This window comes from Sceloporus undulatus, chromosome 2 (genome assembly GCF_019175285.1).
Source record: "Sceloporus undulatus isolate JIND9_A2432 ecotype Alabama chromosome 2, SceUnd_v1.1, whole genome shotgun sequence".
NCBI lineage: Eukaryota > Metazoa > Chordata > Lepidosauria > Squamata > Phrynosomatidae > Sceloporus > Sceloporus undulatus.
This window is the reverse complement of record NC_056523.1, coordinates 328,021,207-328,039,653: the sequence shown is the minus strand read 5'-3', so window position 1 is coordinate 328,039,653 and position 18,447 is coordinate 328,021,207.

The window sequence follows — 18,447 nt, the reverse complement described above, 5'->3', positions numbered from 1 at the left end:
GCCATCGTTGCTGACCTGTGTGTTGTCAAATAATATTGATTGGATATGAAATGAAAGGAGAATGGCGGATGGTGGGGGAAGAAGGGAGAAAAGATGAGGATTAAAAATTAGAAACTTATTATTAACCAAGCTGGGAGGAAAAAAAAGAGGTCTTACTTAATGGTGGACCTCAGCCTCCATTATTTCCTATGAATACCTGCAGTGTGTCAGCACCATTTTGGTGGAGTTTAAGGATGAAAAGAGTAATTGGCAATACTCACTTTCTGACCAAAGACAATGGGCTTCCTGATACTTGGGGGAACCAGCCAGAGAGAATACTATGCTGATGAGAATTTTGCACAATTCTTACTGATTATTCAAATATTGCATACAGTTTCAGGAAAATATTCTGCACAGAAATACTTGTCCTTTTTACATTAGTGTTTTGGGAAGAAAAAAAATAGAATGATAGACTCTTATGACTAGTCTGCACAGACATATATAATGCAATTTGCTGAAGATTTTTGTATATTCACATCAACACTTAAGTGTTTTCACTTTTCTGTAATTTCATTTTCACTTTTAAATTTGCATCTATTTGCTCTCCCTCAGCTGAAAATGTGTGAACATTAAATTCTTTTTTGTGCAAGGTTTATTTTCACACACACACAACAAAAAGAATTCCTCCAAATTGCCTGTGGCTGTATCACATTCTATTCAAATTGAATGAAGAATGTTTTAATCATTTTTAGACCTGGAGAAGACCACAAGGGCAGTCTAGTGCAACCCCCTGTTAAGCCAGAATACACAACTAAAGCACCCTGAGTCCATTACTCTCCAAGGCAACTTATTTTTTATTGTCAAACAGCTTTTTTTTTTTTTTTAGAATAAAACCTTTCTGATGTTTATCTGGAATCCAATGGTTTGTGTTCTACCTTCTGGAACAATAGAGTGTGGCATATGGAGCTGAAGTGGCTGCATCAATAGAGGTATAGTATCTAGACCAAGGAAGTAATAGTACCACTCTATTCTGCTTTGGTTAGTCCTCATCTGGAATAATGTGTCCATTTTTGGGCACCACAATTCAAAAAGGATGTTGAGAAGCTTGAGAGTGCCCAAAGGAGGGCAAGTGGTGAAGGGTCTGGAAACCATGCCCTATGAGGAACGACTTAGAGACTTGCGTATATTTAGCTTGGAGAAGAGATGATTAAGAGGTGATATGATAGCTCTGTTTAAATACTTGGATGTCATATTGGGGATGGAGCAAGCTTGTTTTTTGCTGTGCCAGAAAATAGGATGCGGAACAATGGATGCAAGCTACAGGAAAATATATTCTGCTTAAATATTAGGAGAAACTTACTGACAGTAAGGGCTGTTTGACAGTGGAACATACTCCCTCAGAGTATGGTGGAGTGTCCTTCTCTGGAGGTCTTTAAACAGAAGCTGGATGGCCATTGTCAGGAATGCTTTGATTGTGAGTTCCTGCATGGCAGAATGGGGTGGACTGGATGACCCTTGTGGTCTCTTCCTACTTTATGATTCTATGATCTTCTACATGACATCCCTTCACATATTTAAAGAGATCTATCATGTGACCACTCAGACTTCTGTTCTCCAAGCTAAACATAACCAGCTTCCTAAATCATTCTTCATAGAGCGTCCTTTTCAGAACTTTGATCATTATGGTTGTCCTTTCAGTTTGCTGATATCTTTCTTGAAATGTGGTTCCCCAAACTGGACACTGTTTTCAAATATTCCCCAATCCAAACACTATAATCATGTTGATGCAGACGACATTGACTTTTTAAAAAACCCCACCAAAACCCAACTATTTTCAGCTAGTCCTATTTAGAGGTGTGTGTGTGTGTGTTTGTGCACACACGCATCATACATACATGTGTGCAAGTGCAAGATGGTTGTTTTCAGTGCCACAAACAATAATCTTGCAAAACAAAAACCGTTATCCAAAAAATCTTGCACAAAAAATGGCAGTCTTTCACAAATAAATAGCACATGGTTTCATTGTGCAAGACAGTTGTTTTATGTTCAAATTTTTTGTTTTACAAAATTGCTGGGTTTTTTTTAATAGAAGGTAGCAATCTTTAACCGAAAACAAAAAATGTGGCCATTTGGAAACAATTACTGGACTCTTATATCACTTTTACTTTACCTATACAGAGCAGTGTATCAGAGGCACTAATCAACCCTGTTAGTTAATTGTGAAGATGTGTATCAGGACATCACAAGAGTGCTCGAAGATCATCGGTGTCCAAAGCAAATCGTCAGTCAGTGATGAACGTTGATGCATGGTGCACTTTGGTCATTTTGCTGGCTCTGCTGCTTAGTAATGTAACAGCATCCTCTACTGTATATGGACTTTATGAAACTGACCAATTACAGTTCCCTCATATGTAAGTCCACTTACAAAGATGTAATTCTCATACAGGATTCTGGACTGGTTTGTTTGTTTGTTTTCCCCCTAACCTGCACAATTCTCATCCAAAAATGCACGTGTATTTCTGTACAGAATGAATTCCTGAAAGACTTCAGGATGTGCAAACATCAGATGAGAACCGTGCAGAACTATTCATTTTCTCTACAGCAGGCAAAAGTGGGAGACATTATCTGTGCTCACTTGTAAGAATGAAACAGTTGACTATTTGTATCTGTTGTTACTGTTAATTATTGTCACATGAACTTTGACTTATGGTGACCTTACAAGTAGAAGACTTCCAACTCACCTTGTCATGAATAGCCCTGCTGAAGGTCTTTCAAACCCTGAACTGTAGCTTCTTTTTTGGAGTCTATCCACCTATAACGTGTCCTTCCTTTTTCCCTACTGCATTCTACCTTGCAAAATTTTTTTTAGTGAATCATGTCTTCTCATGATTCCTCTGTGGCTGAGAGAGTACGGCTTTCCCAAGGTCACCCAGTGAGTTTCCATGGCTGTGTGGGGATTCAAACCCTGGTCTCCAGAGTTCAACTCCAGTACGCAAACTACTACACCACACTGGCTTTTTATTTTGTACATGGATGTGAACATCTCTCAGTATTGATTTCACTATGAAAGCCAGTGTGGAATAGCGGTTTTAGCATTCAAGTCCCCAGTCAGTTATGAAACCCACTGGGTGACCTTGGGCAAGTCACATTCTCTCAGCCTCAGAGGGGGTTTGCCTGCAAAGGCAAAGACCCTCAGAACAAACCTTGCCAAGAAAACTCCATGAGAGGTTCACATGGGTCACCATATGGTGGAACTAACTTGCAGGCACACAACAACAACCACTGATTTCACTGTATTTCTTTATATCCCACACATATTTTTGTTCCAGATTCAACAGATTCCAGTTAGACTCTTGCCTTTTCCCTGGATGGGTGACACTTCCTCTTAGCCAAGTGTGGGTATATTGTGGCTCACAACCCATATATGCCCCCCAGTGCTTTTTTGTGTCCCTTGATTCTCTATATTCCCCAGAATGCCTTTATTTCTCTCCAAAACAAAGGGAGGTTTTTTTTTCTGAGAAAGGCAGTTTACATTTTAATTGGGTTGTATTTGCTCAAATAGATACAGTGTTTAACAGTGGCAATTGGCAATTTTGGCAGTTCATGTGGCTCCATGTGGTGAAAAAAGAAAGTCCTTAGACTCACAACTGTTGCCCATCCCTTCTCTAAGTTCTGGTCTGTCTCTTCCTCCAAATGCTTGAGAATGATTTCCAGCTCTCAGGAAACCACCTTATGCCCTTATCTACAACTGATGAAATGTCAAACACCATCTTGGACTATTAGCCAGCAGTTCTCATAACAAAACATAACATCCCAAACGAGGCCCATTCATATGGGCATGGCTCATAAGCGCATTAGCTGCAAGCCTGTTGGGTTTCGGAATGGTGGCCATTAGATGTGTGGGTTCATTGAATCACTGGAAATGTTTCATTATTTCAGCTGATACCAATCTCACAGGCAACAGGGTGGCACATATTGGACTTTGACATAGTGGATCAGTTCAAAAACATCCTTCCTTCCTTCCTTCCTTCCTTCCTTCCTTCCTTCTTTTTTTCTTTCCCCCCTCCCTCTCTTCTTTCCTTCCTCTCACCTGAAATACTGAATACATCCTTCAAAAGGGTGGGAATGCTAGAAGGTCTAAAACTGGTTGTCTAAAACTGGCTGTCATCTGAATTTTAATTCCTTAACCCATTCTCGGCCTCTCTCCACAACTTTCCCTTTTGGGAGGAAAGGGAAAGAAATTATCATTGTGCAGTTGCAGGCATACCTGAAATAACTGATAATATAGATCCTGACCAATTTGGCATACATTCAGTATATGAGATTGTTTCTATGCCTCCAGTTCTGGTTGGCTCATCTAAACTCTAGTTAAATTTGTAGGTCCAAGCAATTATTCCAGTTAGTTCAGGTAGAGAGCAAAGACATAGCCATGTTAGTCTGGAAGATCAGGACATGTGCAGAACACTTCGATCCTCTTGGTCATTCCATCTTGGATCTCAGAACAGATGTCCTCGGTCCAAAAAACCTCAAAAGAAGATTGGAAAGAGAAATAGCTGAATTAGTATATATGCACAAAGTCCAGTTCATCAACAGTGGGTTGAATAAAGACAATGGCTTCCTGGCAAACTACACATATTATAACTCTGGTTAACACCCCAGCTTCATGGGGCTCTCTTAGCCAGTTCATCACATCTCCTTTCTGGCTTCCACACTACATTTCAATACTCCCACCACCATTCATATGGTGATTTACTCACCTTGGTTTTAGGCAATATCTTTCCTCCTTCCTTCCTTTGTCCCCCAGTGACCATAATTAAATCTGAACTTGTCACTTCATCACTATACCCACAAGTTTTGCATTCTGTTGCTATCCTCACACACAACTTGCACATAAAGCTCTGTCTTTTAACCCTCCTACTTCATGAATCTGAGGCAGTAAAATCAAGTCTACAAAAACTCATGCTACTAGCTTCTTTCTTTCAGTTAGTCCCAAAGGTGCTACAAGATCCCTTTGCATATTGATTTGTCCAGATTCAGTGACCGGCTAGTGGCCCCAAACTGTGCCCTTTAAGAAAATTTGGATTTCAGCTCCCAGAAGCCTCAGCCATGTTGGCCAATAGTCTGGGATTCTTGGAGCTGAATTTCAAAATCCCTTAAAGAGCACAGTTTGGGGAGCACTGGACTAAACTCACCAGCCCAAACCCTTTGGATCCCATTCACTAATTACTTCATGTCTATCTGTGTTTGAGTTTGTTTAAGCCAGTGTGTTGTAGTGGTTTGAGTGCTGGACTATGACTCTGGAGAAGAGGGTTCAAATCCTCCCTTGACTATGAAAACCCACTGGTGATCTTGGGCAAGTTGCACTCTCTCAGCTTTGGAAAAAAGCAAAGACAAACTCCCTCTGAACACATTTTTTAAAAGAAAAAGAAAAACAAAACCCTATGATAGGTTTATGTTAGAGTTGCCAGAAGTCAGAAGCAACTTGAAGGCACACCACCACCACCACCACCACAACAATAGCAACATGTGTTTTGTGTGTGTACGTGGGTAGGTGTTTCCAGTTCACAGTCCTGCTGTAAAACCTGCTGCAGAAAAACAAAAGCAAAACAGACTTGGGTCAGAAGATTACAATATATAAAACAGAGATGTCTGGCCATGGAAATTAGGACAAGAGACAACTTCATGTACCCCTGTCAAGTTTTCAAGCAAATCATTGTGTACTGCTGTATGCAACTTGCGGTCTTTAATGCACCTCCAAAATCCTGGGGAACTTCTCCAAAGGGTTAAGCAAAGGAAAGACAGAGTGAAAGTGACTTTGATCATGAACATGAGGTTGCTCAACACTGTTAAAAATATGACAGTTGAGAAAGGAGGGGGGAATCCCATATTCTCTGGGCAAATGCATTTTTGCCAGTCTCTAACTTTGTGCGGTCGATGAATGGCATTTCTTCACAGTTTTATCAATAGAATGTAATTCTGGACAGATCATTCTGTCAACAAGGAACAACATCAAATCATTTTGTCCACACAAATAAATCACTCACTGTTTATTACTTCTTTTCTTTAGGCCTACACACACACACACACACACACACACACACCAAGACTTTGCAGACAAATTCTCAGAGAGAGAACAGGAGCTGGCATGCCTTTGTTGACAATCACTGTGGGGTGGATAGTTTTGTCTCCTTATTTAGAGCACGATAATGGATTGATGTTATAGCCATTGCCTGTTTGCAAAAGGTTGTAGCCATTGTCCAGATGTGGAACAATGACCCCATAGGTCACTGCTAGAGGTCTTCAGCCACAGCAGAGTAATAAATTGTGGAATCATAGGGTTTGCAGGGGTGACATAGGACATTTTACTTGCCATGGTTCTGTTCTATGGAATCCTGGGATTAGCAGTTAAGTGAGGAGGCATTAAGAATCATGAAATCATAGCGGTAGAAGAGTCCTCATCGAACATTAAGTCCAACTCCTTGTTCGTTCAGGATTTCAAGCTAAAACATCCCCAGCAAGGATAAACCTAGATGTTTTCGTTTTTAAAAAAGATGTCCAGAAAAGGAGACCCCTCTTGGAAGTTGGCTCCATAGTCAAACCACTATCACTGTCAAGAAGTTCCTTCGAAAGTTCAATTAGAATCTACCCTCGTATAGTTTAAAACCATTACACCTGGCCCTGCCATCTGATACAGCAGAGAACAGCCCTGTCCCCTCATCTCTGTGACAGCCCTAGAGCTATTTAAAGAGTGCAATCCTGTCACCCTCGGTCTTCTCTTCACCAGACTGAATATGCCCAGCTCCTTCAACCTTTCCTCATATGCTTTGTTCTCTGTGCCTCTTAATCATCCTCTGAACCTGCTACAACTTGTCTATAGTCTTCTTAAAATGTAATGCTGAGAATTAAGCACAGTTTTTATGCTGTTTTTAACGTTGTTTTAATAATTTTTATTGGTATGTTTTACGCCATGGTTGTACGCCACTTTGATCATATTGTTGGAAAAGCGGGTTACAAATGAATAAATATTATTATATTATTATTATTACTCCAGATGAGGCCGGACTAGTGCAGAATATAGTGGGATTATTACTTCCCGTGATTTGGAAATTATGTTTCTGTTAATGAAGGCTAAAGTAGCATTTGCCTTTTTGGGCTGCGCACCACACTGCTGGCTCATGTTCAACTTATGATGAACAATAATTCCAAGTCCTTTTTGCAGGTAGTACTCCTGAGCAATATGTCCCCCCCCCCCCCCACTTTTTTTTTTTCCCCTATGCATTTAGTTTTTGTGGAATAAATGTACAATCTGGCATTTGCCTCTATTGAATTTCATTTTATTAATTTCTGCCCATTTTTCTAGTTTATCAAGTTCTTTTTGAATTCTATTCCTATCTTCCAATGTCTTAGCCACTTCTGCCACTTTTTTGTTAGCTGTGAAGTTCAGAAGGATTACTTCCACCCAGTCATCTAAGTCATTAATAATAATAATAATAAATTATTGTCCTACAACCTTTGCAGGTACAGTTGATGGATTTATGTGATAGGGCATTTTCAGTGGTTGCCCCTAGACACTGGACTTCCCTCCCTAGGGAGTCTAGAAGGTCCTTGCTGTGCTCTCACCAGGCAGTTTATTACTATTATTATTTTATATTCCAATATTTGCTGGCTTGAGTCTCTATATTGGGAGAAAGGCAAGGTATAAGAAAATAAAAATAAATAGGCATTTTAGAACTTAAAGTGTTTGAGGAAGGTTTGGAGTGAGGTGCCATCAATACATGGATGACACCCAACAACTACTCCTTTCCACCTCAATCCAAAGAGGCTGTACTGATCCTAAATCAGTGTCTGTCATCAGTAACAGCCTGGATGAGGGCAATAAATTGAAACTTAATCCAGACAAGACAGAGGTGCTTCTGGTCAGTCAGAAGGCTGATCAGGGAATAGGAATCCAGTCTGTGTTAGATGGAGTTACACTCCCCCCAAAGACACAGGTTTTCAGTTTTGGGGTACTACTAGATTCAGTTTTGAACCTTGAGGCCCAGGCCTTTGCAATGTACAGGAGTGCCCATTCCTTGAGATGCCAGATCTAGTCATAGTAGTACATGCCTTACTTAACATTCTGTTTGGAGTACTGTAACGTGCTGTATTGGGACGTTGTCTTTGAAGAGTGTTCAGAAACTGCAGCTGGTCCAAAGAGTAGCAGCCAGTCTGTAAACTGGAGCAGGTTAGAGACCATACAATGACCTTGTTGAAAAAACTCCATGGCTGCCAGTTTGTTTTGTGGCAAAATGTAATATGCTGGTTATGACCTCTAAAGCCCTATATTGCTCAGGTCCAGGCTGTTTGGTAGACCATATCTCCCTGTATGAGTTCAGGGCTCTGAAATCTTCAGGAGAACTTTGCTCTCAGTCACACCACTATCTCAAACACAGTTGGTGAGGACACAAGAGAGGCCTTCTCAGTGGCTGCCCCAAGCATTGGGAACTCCTTGTCCAGAGAAGGCAGAATGGCACCGTTCCTTGTTGACTTTCCATCAGCAAGCTAAGACATTTTTATTCACACAGGATTTTAAAATGGAAACTGTTTAAAGAATCGGCTGGTAGTGGTATACCGTTTTAATTATACTGTTTTTTAAGTGTGTGTATCTTTTTCAATTGTATTTTATTCTTTTAATGAGTGAAGTAACAGTTTAATTTTATTTTAATGTTCACTTTTATATGTTTTTAACTGTACTCTTCTTTTAAATTGTAAGCTGCTTTGAGGGATTAAACAGTCTGACAAAAACGGAGATCATCAACCAAAGTGACCAAGGCAGTCTCCACTCTGTATCCTGACCTGACGCCAGTTTGAAATGGATCAAGATAATCGGTTTCATCCAAGCAGTCTTGGATGAAATTGATTATCTTCATCCATTTCAAACTGGCGTCAGGTCAGGCTACAGAGTGGAGACTTCCTTGGTCGCCTTGGTTGAAGATCTCTGTCTGGGCATCGACAGGGGAAGTGTGATCCTGCTGGCGCTCTTAGACCTCTCAGTGGTCTTCGATACCATTAACCATGGTGTCCTTCAAGAACTCCTGAGAAAGTTAGGAATTGGGGGCTCTGCATTGCAATGGCTCCATTCCTACCTCTCGGGTAGATTCCAGATGGTGATGCTGGGAGACAGTTGCTCTTCTAAAAGAGAACTATCATCTGGTGTCTCTCAGGACACCATACTGTCTCCCATGCTGTTTAATATTTACATGAAGCCACTGGGCAAGATCATCTGGAGACATAGAGTGGGTTGTTATCAGTACGCTGTTGACACCCAAATTTGTTTCTCTATGTCTTGGACTGCTTCAGTGACCAAGGAAGGCATCTCCCCTCTGAATGACTGTCTGAAGTCAGTAATGGATTGCATGAGGGAAAATAGACTTAAGCTGAATCCAAACAAAATGGAGGTACTTGCTATAGGCAACCCTGAAACAGATATGGAGATATGTTCACAAGTCCTGAATGAGGTCACACTTCCTCTAAAGGACTGTGTTCACAGTTTGGGAATACTTCTGGATTCGTCGCTTCAGCTGACATCTCAGATTGATGCAATGGCCAGGAGTACCTTTTATCAGCTTCGGCTGATATGCCAGCTGTGACCTTTCCTGGAATGGGGTGACTTAGAAACGGTTGTACGTTCGCTGATAAGCTCTTGTCTTGATTTCTGTAACATGATCTACATGGGGCAACCCTTGTGCCACATTCGGAAGCTGCAACCGGTCCAAAATATGGCAGCCAGGTTGGTCATAGGTAAATCTAAATATGACCATATTACATCTATTTTGAAATCTCTACACTGGCTGCCTATTAGCTTCTGGGCACAGGAAGCTACCTATAAAGCCCTACATGGCCTGGGTCCAGCATGTTTGAGGGATCGCCTCCCCCTGCACTTTCAGGTCCTCTGGGAAGAGCCTACTGCAGCCAAAGAAAACCAGGCTGGTGGCAACTTCTCAGAGGACCTTTTCAAATGCTGCTCCTAAAATTTAGAATGACCTGCTGTTGGAGATCCACTATATTACATCTTTGGACGCCTTTAAAAAGGTGATAAAAATGGATCTCTTCCAGCAGGCCTTCCCAGACTGACTTCCAAAACAAGAACCAGAGTCACCCATCTGTCCATTGTCTCTCCTGATGGGCATTCAGGCCAGGTTTTCTTTTTGTTCCAAATCTCTGTTGTCATTTTGTGGAATTGTATGTGATTTGTTGTAACAAAAGTATGTAGCTTCTATGTTTTATTTTGAATTTTAAAAGAAAGAGGGAAGGTTAGGAGATTAGGGAATATTTTATTACTACTTTTGTATTTGCTGTATTGACTTGTTGTTACCCACCTCAATCCTCAAAAGGGAGAGGCAGGATATAAATACATATTTTATAAATGCTGTCATCGGGGTGGAGTGAGGGTATGGCAACAGCACGCTGAACACCCTGACTCCGCCCTGATGCCAGCATCACGCTGCCCACATGACCGCATGACAGGCAGCTTCATGCCATTTCTTTGGCACAGTATTTAGTTGCACTGCACTGAAGAAATGGCAAAAAGCTGTCCTTGCTGCTGTGGCAGTGGCTTTTTGGCATTTCTTGTCTTCTAGCAGCAAGGACAGCTTTTTGCCATTCTAAAAAGGAGCAGCAGTTTGCTTCTTCTTTTTAGAGTGGCATCCTGCCAGATCGGGGCTGCAGCATGCAGTTGCTACAGTCCCAATCTGACACTGAAAGGGGTGGCAGGACACCAATCTATTGGGGTGGTCTGTTCAGCCCCTGAGTCCCAGTTTTGGAGAAAAGGTAGAATATAAATAAAATAACAGCAGCAGCAGCAGCATTCTAAGAGAGTGCTATATTGTTTTAAATGGTACTGTTTAAACTTTTTTTTTTGAAACATTTATATTATATTTTAAACTGTTCTAATATTGTTAATACTGGAGCCAGCATAGTATAGTGGTTTGAGCATTCATATTCCTCCAAGGTTTTCCTCTGATAGAGCTCCAGCTTGTGACAGTGAGCAGAACAGGTGGACTTTCTCTTCGTGGGTGGATTTGGAAGCCTGAGGGATTTCTAGTGAGGGCTTGTGAGTGAGCATCTTCCAGCTTTCTTCTTCATCCCCCATCCATTCCCTTTCCATTCCTCTGACTGTATTGACAGGTCTATTCCATGAAAAGAAAAAAAAGGGAAAAAAAAGAAAAAAAGGTGGGGATGGGGAGAGGAAAAAGAGTTTTGCAAATGCCTTAGTGTTTGCTTATTGTTCCGATCCCCAAGTCCCTAAAGAACCATCAAAGTACAAAGGCAAGGCAACAATAGCGAGTAGAAGAGTGAAGCTAAGAAAAGGAAAGGAAAGGAAAAAAAAAAAACAAGAAGCACGGCTCCAGGGGGACCGTCTTCAAGGGGGTGAAGCCATCTTCAGAGAATGTTTCAGATCTCTTTCTGTTTGTTTGTTTGTTTGTTTGTTTGCTTGCAGTTTTTCAAATTGGCAATTGTTTGTGTGAATACTGAGAGAAAGAGAGAGAGAGAGAGATGGGGAAGGAGAACAAAAGCAATGCAAATTTTCGTGGACAATGTTTATCGCAGCATGCCAGTGGTGACAGGCCACCTGGCTGCAAGAGTGGCAGTCTTCCCCCACCCAACCTACAAGAGGAATTGGTTGAAGAGCCGATAAGGACCCGATGAAGGCATTTCAGAGGCACCTGCAGTCATCAAGAACCTTCAGGTTCCACACGCAAGTGTGAATGGCTGCCTTGACACATATTTTCCCCCAATAATCATCTTGTGTTGCTGCAACAGCACAATGCTACTGTGCAATTCCACCATGAGAATGATGGTCCTTGAAACCATCTTGAAGCGCCATCTGATTAAAATGTCTTATATGGCAATGTCTGAAAGATGAACAGCAATTAGAATAATAGAATCATAGAATCACAGGATCACAGACTTGGAAGAGACCTCAAGGGCCATCCAGTCCACCCCCTGCTGTGCAGCAAGACACTATTAAAGCAGGTTCCTCTACACAAACCAGCCATATTTTCGGCAACACTATGAGGGATCTTGTAGGAATCTCAAACTGCACTTTTTTTACTCTTTCATAGGAGAAGAAAGAATACTAAAAGTTTTCTTCTTGTGAGTAATACAAAAAGGGGTTATTTCCATTTCTGACAAATTTTACTGATTGTAATCTTTCTTTTTTGGAAAACATGTTTCCACTGAAAGCAGTATCTTTTGCAAAGAAAGAAAAGAAATAAATAAAAGAGAAAGACACTGTTTTCTGCACAAAAATATTTTGTAAAAAATATTGTTTTCCTCCCAAAATCCTTAGTTTAGAAGACCTCCATGGATTTTTTTAAAATATAATGAGATGTCTTTTTTGTTGTTGTTGAGGATGATGAAATTTGTGTGTATTGTTTCCATTCTTAGCTTTGAGTCTGTAGGATGTATGTGTGTTTGTGTGCATGTTTTAAGTGAAATGTTTTCTATGAAATAAATAAATATTGGCATGACAGACTTAATCATCTACATTTTGTGACAGATCATCTGTCAAAAATGCTTTGAATTTCTCCTCATGTTCTATTTTCACATGTGGAAATTATACCATTCTGAAGTCTCATTTTGCTTCCGAATGTCACAGTCTTCAAATGTATGTACAGATATTTCACATTCTCCTTATTCTTTCCAGCTTAATTGTAGGTTATTGAATACATGCAGTGCTTCCAATTGTGTGGTGAAATGGCTACCTTTGACTGATCTGACATGTTGTTGAATGTGCTTCTGTCTAAAGGATGAAACTTCCCTTAAAACTTTTCCACAGCTGGTATGTGTGTGTGTGTGTGTGTGAGAGAGAGAGAGAGAGAGAGAGAGAGAGAGAAAGAGAGAGAGAGCTTTTCTTCTTCTTCAGAGGTGCAACTTCATAAAATCATAGAATCATAGAGTTGGAAAAGACTACAAGGGCCATCCAATCCAATCCTCTGCCATGCAAGAATATTTGACTCTCATTTTCTCTACGATGAGTTCATATGAAACAAGTTGGTTTCACACATGTAGGTACCTTCAATAAAATAGAGTTTGGTGACTTTATGGGCCAATATTTGGCCACATAATGCCCATGGACTGCACTATCTCATTTGAAGCACTACAGAAGTAATCTTATTTTGAACAATTTTGATCATTTTTGGTCTAAACTTTTATTTAAAGAGGTTGCATTTTTTTTTTTTTTAGCACTCTGAATAGTGGGAGATGTTAGGCCCCACAGTGGCTGCCATTTGGGGGGTATTATGTCCAGTCTGGGGTCAAAAACACTAAATAGAATTTGGGTTGGATGTTCTGAGAGGAGTGCCAGCCAGGAGATTTGAGGACCCCAGAACTGTGGCTTGGGGCATGCATGTTGCTCTTTCTCCATCCCTGATATAAACTCTCCTTTCTTGCTTGCACAACCCTTGATGCCCCTCAGATGAATGTGTGAACTATCCCTAAGGAAGAACATTGTATCTGAGCTAATGTTAGGTGGTCCTGACAAAAGTAGTTAGCTCTGCTGGGGTTAGGATAGTGCTTCTCAGACTATTTGATGTGGGAGGACTTGTGAATCTTGTTCCTCAATGTGCTAGGAACTGGCCCTAAATTTGTACAATTGTTTCTTCCTTTCTGAATATTTGCCAAGGGCTGCTAGTCAATGATTCAGGGACTGGAACAGGTTCAGGGTCTGCCATTTTGAATAGTACTAGGTGGGATATCCTTCATAATGGGATATACAAAATCCTTTAAGAAATTATATAGGATTGCCGTTTGTCCCCCGAAAATTGGAAACTCCTGTATTGAAAGGAAAATGTGGCAGTGGTGATGAATCAGGAAACCATGCAAGACAGGCACTTGTGGGAGCCTCATTCTGCCCTACAAGCTCCAGTTGCTATTGCATAGGCATAGCATTGCCACCTTATTCTTCCATTCCTTCCCCAAGCAGGCCCAGAAGGTGGGACTTAAGTAGGCAAGCAGATAGATGACCTTGTGTTGTGTGGTGGTTAAATCAGCAGCTTGAGCCTAGAGCTAGGCAGCATGATAGAAACTTGCCTCCAAACAGCCTTGAGAGAATTGAGGAAGTCCCCTTTACTCTCTGGGGTTGCCTGGATGCCTCTGTCTCTTCACTCCAGCTAAAGGGGAAAGAAGAAAAAGAGAGCTCTTCACTTGGTACTGGTATTGAGGTTGAAACATAAAGGTAGAAAATGTGCAATGATTAATGTGGTGAATTTGCATAATCAGAATGCAAATTAACAATATACATAATTATAATAATTTCCACAATATACAAATCAGGTGCCCAGATAAGAGGGATTGGAATATGGCAACCTTAATTGGCCAAGATGCTATATCAGGTATGCATATCATAATTATCCACATGTGGAATTACACATTGCAAGTCTAATATTTAATGGCAATGCTGTGCCACTGAATGTACACCCAAATATGCAAGCGAACACACAGAAATATTCACATGCACATTCCATGCACTCTGCAAGCATATCCACATGCAGATCTTCATGAATAACAGCATAACATGTGTAGCTCCACTCCTGTAATCCATAGACTGGAAGCAGATATTCCACATCAGACAAAAATGTCCACCCAGTTCTGTAGCGGAATAGATGCATGCATCAGGATCCTGGTCACTGTCTCCATTTGACATGAATGAAGCCATAGTGTGTGTGCCCTGTTGACCCACAGGAGGTATATGTACAGACTTGGGGAAGTTGAATTTTGCCACCACCTTGGAAAGCTCCTATAATGCTATCTAAGGCCCGGACTTCTTTCATTGCTCCATAAATGTGGTAACCACCAGCTGCCACTGGGGAAAATTTGTAGAAGAGGAGTATTTTCCCTAGGCCAGGTTTGAAACTTCAGTTAGCTGGGCTAGGTTCAGTGCCTGGAGGACTCCTCAGTTTACATGCAATTACTGGGACAAATTTTCCAGGAGTTTGGAATGTGATACACAGAGTTTTCAGTTAAGTGAAGTTACCCACTTTATGGGTCTAGATATCCTAAAGGCACCAGATCCCATCTGATACTGGAAACCAAGCAAGGTTACCCCAGTTAGTACTTGAACTGGAGTCTGTCAATGAATACCAGTTGCTGTAGGCCGTAGAACCATAGAATTGTAGATCGGGAAGGGGTCCTATGAACCATTAGGCCCAACTGCCTAGTCAATTCAAGACCTCCAGGAAGAACATTCCCAGCAGGTAGTTGCCCAGTCTCTTTTTGAATATATTCAGGGAAAAAGACCCCACCACCTCTCAAGGTAATTGGTTCCGTTATTGAATTGTTCTTACTGTCAAGATGTTCCTTCTAATGTATAATTGAAATCTACCCTACTATTATTTAAAACCATTAGAACTAGTTCTACACTCTGAGGCATATAGAGAACAAGCCTGTAACCTCCTCTCTGGGACAGTCTTTGAGGTACAGTCGCCCCTCCTTATAAGCGGGCTTGCGTTCGATGGCTTTGAGCTTACGCAGAAGGCAACCCTGCCAATAATGGAGAAATAATGGGGCGCGTACTCGTGCCATGCATCCCGTGTGCTGCTGCGAGCACGCGCCCCATTATTTTCTATGGGGCTTGAGCATACGTTCTTTTCCCCATACATGTGTGTGTGTGTGTGTGTGTGTGTGTTCGTGTCCCCGGTACAGATCCCCCGCATATGGGGAGGGCGGACTGTATTTAAAGAGTGTGACGATGTCACCCCCTCAGTCTTCTCTCAACCAAACTAAATATGCCCAGCTCCTTCAATCTTTCTTCATATGTTTCAATCTCCATACCTCTTATTATCCTGTACCTGTTTCTGTACTTTGCTTCTGCATTTTTTGATATGGTCATCCCATGAACATGAGGGAGAACACATGTCCAACAACAACAACAAAACCCCAGAAAAACCCACATACAAGCCTAAAAAAAGTCAAAGAGGCAAGCATGAAAAAAACCATAGCTCACCTTGTGCTTTCTCCTCAAAGCCTGTATATAGGAAACAGAACCATCATCATCCAAGCCTGGACTGTAGAACATAGGTGCAATTTTACAGACCATTTCCCACATGGGTGTTCATCACTGGATTACAAACACATGCCAGAGACTTCTTGTTATTTTCAGTGCTTTCCATGGGAATTGTCAGAAAGCAAATTTAGAGAAATGGAGTGATGGAAATAAGTGCAGGCCAACTCTACAATTCAATTACTGTTTGTTTCAGGTGTATAAGACCATCTCCTTAGAACTCAGCCACACCTTCTTATGATGATGGCAACACTTTGGCAGTTCCTCCTCTCACAGTTCATTCACTTCTTTGAATTTGCGCTATAATTTTCTTGTGTTTGATTTCCCGAAGACTTCAACCACATGTCCCCCCCCCCCCCAATTCTTTTTTGCTTCTTCACTTGGATTGTCTGAATTAATTGCTGATAGCTCAAATCTGCAGATCATTCGCTCTCCTCATATTTCTAAGAACTAATTACCTGTGTGTATAAAACGATGAAATCTCATTATATTTTCTTTTAAAAAAAATCTCCCATGCATTTCATTACATTATCCAATTATTGCTGCACTTGTACAGCATTATGTTACTGACCGCTCACAGGCTATTTACTACACAGATGTGTTACTTTAATTAAACAAATATGATTAGCTTCACGGGATGGCATTTGGCTATGCCAAAATATACAGAAACCCATTGCTTCCCAACTCAGGATGCTTCAGATCATGTCTTTCAAAAACATAAGCAATTATAAAGCCAAAGAAATGGAGACCCACCTTATTACAGCATCCGGTCCACACCGCCACCAGATAAACATATTTAAAGGTCCTCAAACAGATATTTGATCAATTGTGCCAAAGGAAGGAAATTCCACAATCTTTCCAGCCAATCTGTCCTATTACTAAACTGATTGTATAGCTGGAAATATAAAAGCATATAGATAGATAGATAGAGAGAGAGAGAGAGAGAGAGAGAGAGAGTGTATTTTATTTAAAACATATACTTAAATACTTGAAATGGATGAGTCCATCCAGGTAGTTGTACTGTATTCACAATTGCTACTTAGTTACAATCGTGTCACTATTGTAAGACTCCCCCCACAACCAGACATCAGTTGCACAAGGAGGAGGTCCATTCTGTTTGCAATTGGAGCACAACTGAATGACGTTTCCATCAATTTTTTTGTTGGGGGTGGGTGGGCCAGGAGAGGATATTTAAGTGCGGTCCAGACCAGCGCTTTGCACCAGCTTGGCCACATGCTAGGGTTGTGTGGGGACGGAGCAACTGCATGACCCGCAACCCTAGTACGTGGCGGTTGGCAAATGATGGCAGTGCCCTGTATACATGGGCACCGCCATTGTTACATAAGCGCCGTGCAGCGTCCACACGTTGCCACGTGGCACTTACATAATGAGTGCACCACTGGTGCACTCGTTATGACACCCCTGCAGCTTTAAAAGAACCTGCTTTTTGTGGGTTCTTTTTCCTTCAGAAGGAAGCCACGTGGTTTGGTGGCTGTGGCTTGCCTCCAGAGGATGGTCTGTACTGCACCTCAGATTCATACTTTTTCACTCTTCTTCTTGACATTTGACTACTTCCTTTTTCTTCAACTCTGGTTCATTCTTCACTGCTTAGGATTTATCTTCTGCCCTCTTTTCTTAATTCAGTATTTATTCAAGTTAGTCTTACATTCCTATATTGCTATAGGTAGACTTTAAACCCAATTCTTCTATCTATTCTTTATCCTCTAAACAAAGACCATTCTTGCTAGCTTACCCCCTTCAATACCATTTTACTCTCTTTTAAAATTTATGGTGGCAATTTCTCCCCCCCTTTTGAGCTAGATATTATTTTATCCCAATCTGCTAAATATTTATTTATCTCTTCTTTTTCCAGAATTCTTGTTAATCTATCTATTTCTGTTATCTCAAACATCTTAAGTTCCTATTCTTCTATTTCTGGTATTCTATTACATTTCCAATATTTTGCAAAGACCATTGTAGCAGCAATAATCATGTAGAATAAAACATAACCATGTTTTTTTTTCCCTTTTGTTCATCCACCATACTTAACAAAAATATTTCTGCTTTTGGTTCAGTATTTGTTCCCAATATCTTGTTGATTGTTGATCCGATTTGGTTCCAAAATGTTCTAACCTTTGTGCATGTCCACCAGATATGAAACATTGTTCCTTTTTCTTTTCCACACTTCCAACATTTATTGTTGATATTCCTGTAAATGTTACTGATCTTATCTGGTGTCACATGACAATTAAATAATTTTTTATAATAATTTTCTTTTCACATCCTGGCATCTCGTAAGTCTTTCTTTTCAATGTGTTTTTCCCCATTGATCCATTTCCAGATTATACCCAATATTTTGGGCCCACATTGACAAAAAATATGGGAGCTTAGAGGTATGCTTCCATCAATATCATGCAATAATGTGA